The 13,879-nt window shown below is 45.8% G+C and overlaps 1 protein-coding gene across 1 annotated transcript in view; it reads right to left on the bottom strand.

Annotated features, from left to right (window-relative positions):
• LOC144128652 (cell adhesion molecule Dscam1-like) overlaps positions 1 to 13,879 on the bottom strand; it is a 312,363-nt gene that overhangs the window by 234,436 nt on the left and 64,048 nt on the right. The gene's annotated exons all lie outside the window — the stretch shown is intronic.

A 13,879-nucleotide genomic window follows, 5' to 3' on the forward strand; every position in this document is an offset into this window, starting at 1 on the left:
GGGAAGGAAAGGAATTGCCTTGGGTTAGAACACTCCGGGCAGTATGTTGTCAGAGCCGATTGTTTATGCGTTTTGCCCTTGTCTCAACGAGGCTCAGAAAAAAATAAATAAGGACAGCAAAAAGAAAACAAAATATCGGAAACTAAAGTTGCTCATTGTTACCTTAAAACTGTGCGGTATAGAGAAAACCAGAAGTAGTAGCAGCCAATAAGGAGACGGTTTTTTTCAGGTGTTCTCACTTCCCTGGCTCTCACGTTACTGACCGGGGATGAGGCCGTTGAAATGTCGCCGGCCATCGCAATCGGTGGCCACTTGAACAACTGTGAACTTGGTGTTACGAAGTCTCGGTCATTGTCGAAGACGGTGCAAGGGTTCTAACGTTAGTGAAGATTTTATGAAGAAACAAATTAGGTCCACGAAAAAAGGAGCCTTCAGCTGGGGAAGTTGTGGTTTATTGTGGTAGTGACAGCCTCCCGCATCTCAGCACCTCTTCACTGCTGCGAAATAAATCATTATGTTTATGAAGGAAAGAGGATGACAATCACAATGCCCTTGTCGCACCATGTTCTTCAGAGAGCACAGTACGATTGCGGAGTAAAATGACCAAGGAAACCAGAAGTCTCACGCATTATGCTTTCGTTTCTTTTCTTGGTTATGACCTCCCGTGGAACAATGAGCGGAGGGCTTGCTTCGTGCGAGTCATCTGCTTGAACGTTTCATTCATGCAGAGCACATGCTGATCTTCTCGAAGACTTAACACCTTATATGACATCGGTTCTCACTGGTACAGGCTACTGAAACATTTAAGAACGCTAATGCCTCTCTCTTAGACAATGTAGATTCAGTTGCTTACTCTCTTGGCATTGAATTTCTTTAAAGTTCTTCAGAAGCAGCCACAAAAAGAAATGAAAGGGGTTTGTGCGCGAGGCGATCAACGACAGACCCAGACTCATTATGAGAATTCATGAACAAAATGCAGGCAGTTAGCATTTTCTTCCTTAAACACACAAAATAAAGCACCTTTCTAAATCGTACGCTCTAGAGAGAAAAATCGTTTTTGTGCGAGGAGGCAAACAAACTTATTGCAAACAATTAAATGAAATACTATTCGTTTTTAACAAAGTAGCGATTGAAAAAAAGGAATGCCCAGTGGCGCTCATCTTGCAAGTAAAATAAGAAATGCAACCGGAGTAGCTAAACAACGAAAGTTAATTACGATTAAAAACGTAGCAGCAAAAAATTATGATGAATTGCATGACGTGCAATGCAGGTGACGCTATTTGGAGAGCGGTGGTGGGGAGCCCTTAACCCGCGAGTCCCATCTGATATTCCTGTAGCGTGACAAGAGTCCTGCTCGGTCTGTCTGTTCTCTCATGTTACCAGCATCGACCAGTCTCCACAGAGAGCGTGCTTACGACGTGATTGCAATGCATGCAGAGTTTCGCTTCCTATGTTCCACTTAATTCTTTGGCAAAAGGCGCTCGACGCACTGTCTCGGTGCACAGAACAGGTCCGCTCGCTCGCAACAACACCAGTAGGAGTTCTAGTGGTGTAAAAACGAGCACAGCGAAGATAAGTGTTCGTGCCGTGTACACGTCCGCGCACAAAGCAAGAATCCACAAGGCACATGAAAGCCTTGTGGAAAACACTAATAAAACAGTTTCTTTTGCTAAACAAAACAGAAAACACTTTCCTATATCTTCGAAGAAGCAAACACCATTTTATGAAAAACACACAAAAAAAGGAGAGTATTGCTGAGGCGAGGAAGGCTGCAAGGCCCTGAATAGCAGGAGGGTTGCACAAAGAAAGGATATTTAAGGGAGAACATAGCCCGCCGTGCCGCCACACCGGATAGAAAATAAACGCGAACAGCGAGACGCCTTATCGGTGGAACGAAAAACGACGCAAATAGTGCGGGATACTAAAGACTTCGCGAAGAGATAATGGAGCCTGGGAACCGACGGGAACACGACGGCTGGAGAACGCAAACAGCGAGAGAAAGAAGTACGGCGTATCTCAACGGAAGGAACAGGGCCCGCCGCTCGCCAGGCGGGAGGCGAGAGAGATGGTATAGGGCGAGTGAGGTTCCATTACATGGGAGAGACATAAATGCTGCGGGCAAGCAGTTTTCCATCGGACCTCCGCGGTGTGGGGAGGGCGAGCCCCCTTAACGTGACTAGAAACTCTGATATCACAGAGTTTTTCGTCGAAACCATAGCCTTAGAGAAAAAAAAAGAGAGAATGAAAGAATGTCTAAAGTTTATACGAATTTTTTTCTATGGCTGAGGTATTTTCGAAAGAAAAAAGAAGACGGCGATAGCGAAACTCAAGGAAGTGAAAACCCGGGGTGTGCCTCCCAAGTGCATGTCGTGCCTAGGGCACGGTATTCCCTAACAGCATGCACACCGAATACCTTGCCGCTGTAGTTTTCGATGGCCCCCATTTTTGCTGCCTGCTGCACCGCCATTCGGTCAGGAAAGCAGCCGCTGAATACGCGAGGCATTCTTAAAGCGCATTAGGACGTGGCTAGGATAGCCGATTTTTCTCTTTCTGAGATTCAAGGCATGCTCCCAAACTAAGCTACCCCCGTGCTTCGCAAGCGTGAAATCAAACAAGAAAAAAAACGCTGGGTATTCTTTTGCTAGCATTAAGCGGATGCAGTACCCGCGCAATTATTATCCAACGCGGCTTTGAAAAAAAAAATCAAAATGAAGAAGATAATGAGAACTGACTATATGAGTAAGCTCACAGAGCCCAATGAAAGGCGGTTTGCTGCATTTTCTGTAGTCCATGGTGTCTTCAACGCCAAAACCACATATCCGCTAACGTAGGTGATGAAAAGTACTGCGATGTGCGCTCAGAGTGCGGAAGCAAGAAGCAAACGTTAAGACAAGAAAAAAAAAATGCGCGTCCTTCTTTGCCAACCAGCACAGCGACAGCTCCGGCGGGAGTGAACGCATACGCTTTTCCCTCATTTCTGCATCACGCCCCGGAGGCTTCGCTTTCAGGAATTCCAGGCGACGCGAGGCTTTTGCCGCCTGCGTGCTCGGTTATGTGCCCGTACTCGCCAAGAGCGTTGCTTTTATAACGCGAGGCGGCCACGGAGAGAGCACCGCGCGTGCGACGTGCTCGTGCGTCGAACACAAAAGCTGCTCAGTGTTGCGACGGGACAATGCGATGACGCCCGCATAGTTTTCACTCGAAAACGGAATGCCCGAGGAAGTTTTCACACAATGAGAGAGTGGAGAGAACGCGGCAGAGTGGTTACGTTGTACTCAAGACTATGCCTGTTTCTCTTTCAAAAAGTTCAGGTACGGCAAGCTCTAATTCTCTTGCTTTAGAAAGTTGGCCTTTTGCTTGCCGATGGTAAAGTGCTATGGAGCTGGCAGGATGCGCGAAGCACATTTTAAAGCTTCTGTCAGGAATAGAAAAAAAAATTTCAAAAGAAAAGAAATAGAAAGCAGGCAGGCTCATGAGAGCTCACCTGGCCTAATACTCTACTTTGGACGGTGGTAAGAAATGTTTAAAACCTTCACGTCCGCCACGGCCCCGTAGAGTGGCACCGGGACAGAAGGAAATTTTAGTGGAGAAAGATTAGCGTTTATGTGCGCAACCAGGATTGCGAGCAATGCGCTCCTTGTATGAGCCACAGTGCGGCACGCTGCTCTGAAGCCCAGGAGAAAGAAATGTCTGGACGATTACGCTTCCCATCAATGTGTCTTTTCAGTGCAGCTGTTGCATGAGAGAGAGGAAAAAAAAACGTTCAATGCATAGAATGTTTGGGTGGGACCTCATTCCAGGAGCACATTGGCCTTTGCAGTCGCTTTCGCCCTGTTCACCAGCGAAAGCTGGTCCTCCGAATGTGAGCTGGACAGCGCCGCCTCTCAGTACTCAGTTGTTAGATTATCCAATCTTGGTATAGCTGCGTTTTTCTGGCATGCCCATACCATATGGCATACGTCAGCCACTTCACCTCAGAAGGCGCAGTGCGGATAATCCAAATTTGGAAACATACAGCTGAATTTTTACAGCATTTATATAAGTATTCGATTGCAATTTCCTTAAAATAACCCCTTCCTCCCTGTTTAGATTTTTGTGTGGTTCGACGTATACTTTCCTCGTTAGTCTCAAATCCTGGAGTAAATCCCTGTAGCTTAATGGTCGTTCAGAATAATTATGCTCCTGCAAATGTTGGGGTACCCGGGGTAATAGCGCGCGGGCAGCAGCGTGAGCGCTTTCGTTTCAAACATCCCCAGAGTGTCCTGGAGTCTATATTACTGTGAATTTAAAGTGTGTATCTTCTAAAGTTCTGAGTATTCTGTTTGCGTGTTTACCAATCCTTCTTGTATGGTTACATGCAGTCTGGGAGTCTAATAACATACGAGACCTTCCTGGAAACAATCGCGAAAGCTATTGGCGCTTCCTCAGCCTGGGCGATTATCTGGCTGCGAATTGATGCCCCATTAACTAATTTTCCTTGCGCATGCGTGCATGTTATCGTTGATATCCATTTGACAGGTCCTGCCACGTCCATGTAAATTGCCCCTTCCATAGCGCCCCATGTTTTCCTGATGGCGTCGCCCTAGCCGTCCTTTTCTTATGATATTCGGGGTGCATAGTTTTCAGAATGGGCTGCACCTCGATCTTGCTTCTAAGCTGATCTCCCAAGTCCTCTATGTCCGTAGACCAAATGCATGGGCACCAAATGCAGTACGTCCCTTCCTGTCCTGCTTCCTGACAGCTGTATCCTCTTGGATATTGAATGACCTTCAGTAAATTCATCGACATTATTGTGAATGTCCATGTGTAGTAATCTTTCTGTTCCTTCGTTGACCGGGATACCAAGTGCTCTTTTATATACATGCTTTTGAGATTTGTGAACTTGTTTAGAAGAAAGAAAGCTAGACCAGATGGTTTAATTAAATTCAGGACTGCAGTACTGTAAAAAGAGGAGTGAGGAGGACGCGATATTTGTTGGTTTCGTTTTCTTTGAAGCGTAAATAGGTATAAGCATGAGCATGTGCAATAAAACGCCAGATGGAAGACCAGCGCTGTTGACTTCTACTTCGTTTGTTCGCGCTGTTTTTTAATGGGAGTTTGCGATAGCTCCTCGTCTACTTTCGGAGGCATGCTCGCAGTTACGTCACGGCGTGGAAGTCATGTCAGCGGCTGGGAGGAGCCGGATGACTTTCTTTTGCGTTGACGTCACAACGTTGAGTCGCGTGCCCAGTGCGGGGCACATGTGCAACGCAACCCCGTGGAGCACTCGCTGGGGTGACGTCACTGCGTTTTTCATGTCATGACCAGCGCCGTATGCCTAATGATCCCGTGACGAGGCGTGCTACTACGCCAACCCCTGCAGATGCAGCAGGAATGATGTTCTATGGCAGCTGCGCTTTAAAAGCTCCCGAGCCTATCAGCCTCGCAGGGCGACGAAGAGAGGGCGAGAACATAAGCTACCTCTTTTATAAACAAAATAGCCATTTTATTGCGCCTAAATGTACAGCACGACCACGAACGGCGTATTTTCCAGAGCCCCCACGCGCTCTGTGCGCCGCATGGCCACCCCAGGTCGCTTATACTTTGCGTCCGATATCGTCTGGTGCCAGGTTCCATTGGTCCCTGTTTAGGAAACAAAGAGCGGCGGCTACTCTGCATGATTTCATAGCTACGGCTCTTAAAACTTTGTTTCCAGTTCGTGCGGCGTGGGTGTCGTTGGCGTAATACATCAGGGAGAAAGCGCCACACTGACCGGTCAGAAGCGTCTGACGACCTGCATCGCCATGAAAACGTGGCACGCTGATAGGCCAGAGCGCTAATCATGGGTTGGTTCGAATATAGTGACTCACTCATGGCGTCATTCAGCTGCCGATAACAGAGCGAGAGAGAGAGGCAGAGTAACCCTTTAACTCTTTCGGCAGATAATTTAGCCGGTGTCACTGCAATTCGCATTGCCCCAAGTTTACACATATGGTCAATTTGATACCTTTTTTTTTTCACAAAACGTACACCCTACTAATGCTTGCCATAGTCGCGATTTTATTGTTTTGGTGAATGTGGTCACTAGTTGGAACATAAACGAAAAAATTATTCGCGCGAGGCTAAAGGTAGAGTGGAATTAATAAAACGTAATCGAAGAGAATAATGGTCGATGAAGCCGATCCAAACAATCTTGAACAATAAGCAGCCTTAAGAGTAATATATTAAGCCTTGCTAACTATGGTGTATGAGGTCGTCACATGAAGCCTCTGGACTATCGCAATGAACGAACGTTCCTCAGCGGCCGAGGAATAGTGCGTCGGCTCACGACCCAGTTCTTTCAGCACAATTGATTTTCTTTCTTCACAGGCACTACATAATGGTGGTGAAATGACGTCACGGCCCTGCAGACTAATGAGCCATTGCGACGGCATTACTGCTGTACTGTGTGATTGTTGTGGAGTGTTTAAATTGCCCGCGCGAGGACAAGTGGTTGTGACGTCACGGCTCTCTCAAACAATCCGGATTTTCTTGACACGCCAACTACGATGCCGGGTTCAGTGCTGAACGGGACCCCTAATGCTATCGTGTTAATATAATTTTGAAGACAATGATGCGTATAAAAGCATCAAATCAGATCGTCTTTTTTTTTACTTATAGCGCTCTATCTCTGCTTTCGCTAGGAGTACCACTAGAAGTAAAAGAAATGCCGCTAAAACCTTTCTGACAGCTTCCAGAGCGAGAACTCAAGTCCAAAGAAATCGTTAAACAAAGGACTAGAAAGACAAGCGCCTAGCCCATATACTCGCCACTCGGAGTTACAAATGGAGTGACACAACGTTCGGCGAGAGAAAGCTGTTCTGTCAGGACCTTTCCCTCCGCGAGCCGAGGCACATTTTGCGGCGGGATTAACTCGCGAACGTCGGACGTACCCTCTTTATCGTCGCATTCTCCTTTCTTTTCCCGCCGACCCTTCTGCCACTGTTTGCGCAAAGCAACACAATAGGCTTGCCTTGCTCGAAGAAAAGAAGAGGGAAGGAGAAAGAAAAAGTAGGCAAGCGGCGCTTTGTTTGGGAGCAGAACACACTACTCGGCGCAGTTTGCCCGGCCCCATTCCAGTGGTAATTGCCAGGACGGCGATGGAGCGGAATGCGAAGTGACGCTCCTAGCTCGCTCTGCTGCTTCGCCAGTTGCTCCTATATCTCGACAGCCCGGGAGTTTATTTATGAGCCAGCCTTCTGCGAATTCATCCAGCTGAGCAGTGCAGTCGTAATCGTGAAGTTTTTCTGTAGCAGCGTCGCGGAGTCTTTTGTTTTCACTCAGCACGCCGTAGTAATTTGCGAACGCCCTCGCCGAGTTCTCTCTGTCTGACACTTTTTCCTGTTCATCCAGTGGTTATGCTCTGGTGGCTATAGCTTTGCTTTTCGGTTCAGGATGATTTATTGTTTACTTTTTTTGCTTCGCTGGCCGGCGTATTTCAAAAGAGAGCGAGCAAGCATCTCCTGGAATTAAGTTTAGTTGTAATCTTTGCTGACAACATAAGTTGTTTAGCCCTTGCTTTCTTTCATCCTATTCACCCACGCCGTCTAGTAGAGAGAAATAAAAGTGTTCTTCAGGCAATAACGTTGTTTTCATTCAAAAGAATGCATGTTATTCGATCATCTATTGCACGTCTTGATTAATTCTGCGACACTTGCTTGAACACAAAGTAGGCAGAACTTCATTAAAAGAACTTTACCGAAGCGACAATAATTTGCAGTAAAAAAATTTCCACTGTGCATACTCAAGGCCAGGGAAAGCGGATGCATTATGTGAAAAGATATGTTGTAGAAATATTATAGGGAAACAAAAACAATAAAATCTTGTGAAAGCCTAGTAATAGTCCACTTTGACTCCGAGAACTATATATTGTGCAAGGTGCTTAATTAAGTGGTCAACGGCTTGAAAACTGCAAAATATTAGTAACTAAACTTTAAATAATACATGAGAATGCCGTAAGTGCACTATATTTAAACGAAAACAAGAACAAGCTGTTCAAGATTGTGCGTGGGATTACCCCTTCAAGCTCGAGAGTCTCGTCAGGGATAATTAAGTGTATTCCAGCCGTCCAGTCAATATACCACTATCGAAAACACCTAGTGAATGTCTGGCGCACCGATTTCCTTTATAGGGAAGCCGGTCGATGACGTTGCATTCCCACTTTATTTTGTCCGCTTTGTCCTACAGTCTCGACAACCTCGACACTTTGCACGTCCCTATCTCGGCCGAAGACATCGAAGACACGCGGGGTTTTGCTTGCCGACACAAACGCAAATGTACTCATAGTCATCGTGAGTGCCCTGCCTAAAGGCGCTAGTAGAGAGAAAAAAAGTAGACGAAAAGAGAAGTAGAGAGGAGCACAAACACGCCACGAATGTTTGCCGAAGGTGTCACGTGTTGCAGCTCAGTATGACGGTATGACGCTCGCAGAGTCCATAACCCCGAGGGAGTGTAAGCATCATGACCGCTCGACAGTGCAAAGAGGCAAGATTGGCAAGGGAGAGCCGCTTTTGGTAGACGATGTTTGCAGAGAGCTCTGCGGGCTTCACTGCGTGAAGGACGGCGCAAGATGCAGAAAAAAAAGAAAAAAAGGAGGTGGGACAGGATAGACAACGGGTCCGGGCGGGGCAGCTCTGACGGCTGGCGGCGGCCACTGTGTGCCTGTGTGGCGGCATGCGGGCCGAATAAGCGAAGATGGAAAGAAAGTGGGGGTGGACGGGAAAGACGGAGGGTTACCCGAACCGATAGTCCGTTACTTATTCATGCAGTGTGCGGCGACACAGCCTATACAGTCCATTACGGGATCAGCGACCCACGCGGCAGCAGCAGCGGCTGTGCCGGGCTCTGCGCTGCTGCCGCCCTCCATTGGCGGTCTCCTTTCTATTCCCGCACGTCATGACAACACGTTTTGCTGATGCGGGGGGCGTCAGACGCAGACCCCGACGTCGCCTTGACGGCTTGGCGGCTGCGGCGTACGTGCCCCGCGCTGCAGTGTCCGGAGGTTTTGCTCGGCTGTTGCCGCATAGACGGTTCTCGTGTTAGAAAACTGCGCCCTTGTACAGCGGGCACGTATACGATTGGCGGAATAAAGACGCGGTCTGAAAGTTCCTTGCACCACACACAGGCCCTCGTACTTTGCGCCTGGCTGAGACTTATTATCATTTTAAAAGGCGGGGTGCGACTCCGTGAGAAGCGATGTTGGTTATTGGAGTCTCTAGTCTAAACAAAGTTGAAAAGAGGCCGCCACGGTGGCTGAGTGGTTATTGCGCTCGGCTACTGACCTGAAAGACGCGGGTTCGATCCCGGCCGTGACGGTCGAATTTCGATGGAAACGATATTCTAGAGGCCCGTGTACTGTGCGATGTCAGTGCACGTTAAAGAACCCCAGGTGGTCGAAATTTCCGGAGCCTTTCACTACGGCATCCCTTATAGCCTGAGTCGCTTTGGGACGTTAAACCCCCATTAAACTAAACAAAGTTGAAAAGCTTTTTGTTTTGCGATATCTTCTCGCTACAGTGCTAGAAGGCGTGAGTAGTTACTGATGTTACTGGACACTAAGTGTTTGCTACTTTGTGTCAGTAACGGTACTGTCGTAAAAAAACTCAGCTTGTGAACCACTGACGCGGTTTGCAAGGCTTCTTAACTACATTGCATGTAAACCTACCAGTTCAGCATGATAGTGTAAAAGACAACTCCCGAATAGCGGCTATTTAAGTTAGTGCGGCATGCAACGACAACGATGTAACACCAGGGCGCTTAATAAGACAGTCAAAGACAATGAAAAAAAGTTATTTTCTCCGAGCTCAACTTTTGTACTCCATCGTATTAAATTTTGAAAAATAAAAACTAAATTACCGCCATTTTGAGCGACATCATTTTGGGATTTTAGACGTTCTCTCCTTTGCTGAAATCGGCTATGGCTTCATTGCTGAAAGTCATTTTCATCTAAGGCATAGCTCAAGTGTGTAAACGAGCGTGCTAGTACTAATGCTGTCGACTACGATTCGCAAGGATGCGCACAATGGTTGTCTGTTATTCCCTGCAAAGTACGCATCCGGCATTGCTGCGTTTATTTGGACTCGGTGAGCAGTCTTTCGGAACACAGAAGCTTTAAGCAGGCATGTAGGGGCACGCTCTAGACGTGAACTATACAGTGTGGCTTGGTTTCTTGAAACAAAACAAACATTAGGTGCTTGCGAAAACAAGGCAGGCTACGCGCAACGTCCTTAGCAGCTGTGCACTCAAAAGCATTATGCACCGTGCATGAAAAATTTCTTGAAAGTGATGCAATTCATGTTATGATTTGGCTTTAGTGTTTTCATGTGGGCATTATGTGCTGAGACGCCTGTATTGAAGAATCACATTTCTCAAGCTGCTCTCGAAGCGGGAAGCGTTGGGTGGTTCCTAAGGAGATATTAACTTTAGTTTTGGTGTTCCAGTGACTTAGCACCGTAAAACTTTTGGGCGCAATACTCTCATCAGCACGCGACGGCATCAAAGCAAAAACATTGGTTTGATCGGCTCTCTACTGCGGCTGCATGTTTTACCTGGGCACCAGTGAGAGGAGTTAAGCTTTAAAAAACGTAAGGACACCGCACGTAGATTATTCTGGACACAAGGCGTCCACGCGCCACGAAAAGACCTTCGCCCACGAAAAGACCTTCGTCGTATCCAGGCCGGCTGCACCTAACTGACGTTAAAGTCAGCATTGAGATTCGAGTCTGAGGGTCAATGAAGGTCTTTATATAAAAATAATCGCTTAAAAGGCAGAAAGTATCGTTTTGCCAGGAAAGGTCACAACCTTCTTTAGAAATTACACGTTTTCGATAGATTTACCGATATCACGTATATTTGTGCGAATTATATGGTCAATGAAAACAAAGCAGTACTGAAAATAGTGAAGGCATTATTACTACAAAATACTTGACTTTCCTGGTAATTGAATGCAAGATAGGCACGCGAAAACTATTTCATAGCCGACGTCGTTTGCAGCATCGAACAAACTGTTTGTCTCATACAATTATTGCCCTTCAGAAATGAATCTATGAATGAAGGTAAGATTGCCACTTGCAGCTGGTTTATTCACTTGAATCAAAATGCACAAGAGAAAAGTAGTCGACTTTGTTCAATAGTCAATGCCATGGAATAAAATAGGTTAAATACCCTATATTTTATCTTTTCGCAGTGAAGCTAAGTCCCTCACGGGCTCAAATTTTTGGTTTTTTCGTTTGAGGAAGATAAAATAGTTTGCATTCATATTGATGTAGGTACATATATGTGAATTCGCGTTTGTGCATTTTATGATAGCCAAAAGTAGAGAGTAATACTCCCTTACGTAAAATCTTTCCCAGGAGACCTGACTTCAGAAACTGACTGCTGAGCTCATATCAAAAGAGTGGCAAATACTTGCACCTTAACACTCGGACAAAAAGACTATCAAAAAGAGAACAAAAAGAACAGAGAGTAGCACACGCGCTGTTCCGCCTGATACATCGCCAAACCAGGAAACAACAAAAAAAGAAAGCCTGGGCGCGCGGGCTGAATTAATATGAACCCAACGATGCACGAGATTCGGAGGCCAGTATTTCATATACCGCTACCGAGAGCCGAGGCAACGCCGCGCTGACCGGGATCTCGTCATCAACTGCACCGAGAGGGCAGGGGAGCCGCAACTGCATCAGCCGCGGCCTGCCGCAAACCGCCCTCCTCCTCCTCTTTCCTCCACATCCCACTCTGGTTGGCCAGATTGGCCGCCAGACGAATTGGCTCTCGCATTCCATCTCGGCCTTGCGTCAAAAAAAAAAAGGCTACCGACCGACTCGTTCGATCTCATTGCTCCTGCACTCCAATCTCGGAGTAAACAAGTTTTTCGTGCGTGCTTGTTTGCCCTGCTCATTCGTCGCTGCGAACAGGGCACAGGCTGAAGAGAGGAACACAGAACACTCAAATACACGTACAAAAGCGAAGCCATGGTACGAACACAGACCGTTATACACTCAGCGTTTGGGACCAAACGAACACGATGCCTTTCGTCCCTGCGGTAGCGTGGATAGCAGTTAGCCCACGCATTTTGTCCGCTTCGACTTAGCGCTCACTGGTGCCAATAATCATTCGCACGTTCTCCATTGCTAAAGAGAAAAGTAAATGTGACACTCTATAAATGCCGATCCGTTTTAGCTTGTTGCCATAAAAATACCCTTTGGGTGAGAATGTTGTGTAGGTGTGAACTATGATGTAAGCGATACGTGATTATAAACAGGTCCAAATGAGTTTTACTTAGCCGCATTTTTATAGTGTAATGATTTTACAATTCTTTTTTGAAAATTTTTAAATTTTACTAGAGCTTGAAGCTAGACTTGTTGTTAAATAAAAAACTTGAAAACATTTCATTTCGCAATATTTATCTCTCACCGTATAAGTGCTGTTCAGCTCGTCCGAGATGATTTCATGAAGTCAGGTGAATAAGCGACGGAAATATTTAGTGCCTCACTGAGACAGAGCGCGCGAGCGAAACTGGAATCAGCCATTTCTCCATCCTATTGCTGGAAGCCTCATAAGTGTGCAAGGACAGCGGTGGATTTCTTGAGAACATGTACATGCGCAGAAAAGATAAGAAAAGATTAGTATAGAGTTTAGTTTTCTGAAATAATCCGAAGGAAATGTTCGTACGATATTAACAATGGCTGCTTAATACGCACTCATCACTGGAACAGGAAAGTCTGGCTAATTTTGTTGCTGCTGAAACATTTGATGCCCAGTTCACACACACACATATGGACGAATTATGTTTTGGGAGGACAATAGTAAAATGTAGAAATATCTCCCGGCAAGGGCAGTGAAATTAAAGGCGAAGTAAAGAAAAAAGTGCTGACAAAAAAAAAAAGCTTTTTCAGCGGTAAAAGGAGGATTTGCAGTATTTGCTTTGGTACGAAACGTCGGCATAATACTTTCGCTGTTTTTTTTTCGTGTTTCTGACAGAGTTATAAATAAGCGCGAAACTATGGAAAGCCCAAAGTATAGGGTCAATTTGTCGGACAACAGATGGCACAGATATTAGAAGCCAGACGTGGATAATAGCCTCAATTAATGCGGCACTGGGAAAACGATGAACGTTTCGCCCATTACGCAAATCTTCCTGGTCGCTGGTGAAAGTTACAATACACGCCTTTTTCTGGAAGGAAGCAGCAGGGAAAGTAATTAAAGTTCTTCGAGTGGCACACAAAAAAACGAAATATTTATGTATCATTATGGAAAGGTTGAAGAAAAAATTAGCCGCGGAAAATACAAAATTGTCTTTGTGTTACACATTGTGTCCATAATTCGCTAATTACTCAGAGATTAATTTAAAAAAAGCTTACTCGCAATTCAGGCGTGGAAGTTGTATTGTTGTGCTGATTGTAATTACGCATTTGAGTTTTTTTTGTAACTCTGGGGTTTCAACGTTATTTTAAAATTGCATAGACAAACTTTTCTACGTCATCAAAGGTAATGCCGATTGCACTGCAGCCGTTTATAATGAAGAACACAGTCTTCGCTCAAGTAACTGCTCAAAGACACGCAATATTTGCAGGTTGAAGCGTCCAGTCAGTTCGTAGTATTCGAAGAAAGAAGGTTTGGGGAACATCTGAAGAACTTCAACTTTGTTCAACTTTCCAGGATACATGGTTCTGCTTTGAAGTTGTCTAGTGGGGAGGTTGTGGCTGTCGTGAAGTTCTCAGTGACTGTCCGTCTAATGTTTTTCATTCTGCTTTTATCTCACCAGTACTCTATCCTTTTCTTGCTCGTTGATACATTTGATATGCTGATTTTGCTTTCACTACATGTATCCCTAAGGTACAAAGCTACCGGAAGGCTCACCATC

This window comes from Amblyomma americanum, chromosome 4 (assembly GCF_052857255.1).
Source record: "Amblyomma americanum isolate KBUSLIRL-KWMA chromosome 4, ASM5285725v1, whole genome shotgun sequence".
NCBI lineage: Eukaryota > Metazoa > Arthropoda > Arachnida > Ixodida > Ixodidae > Amblyomma > Amblyomma americanum.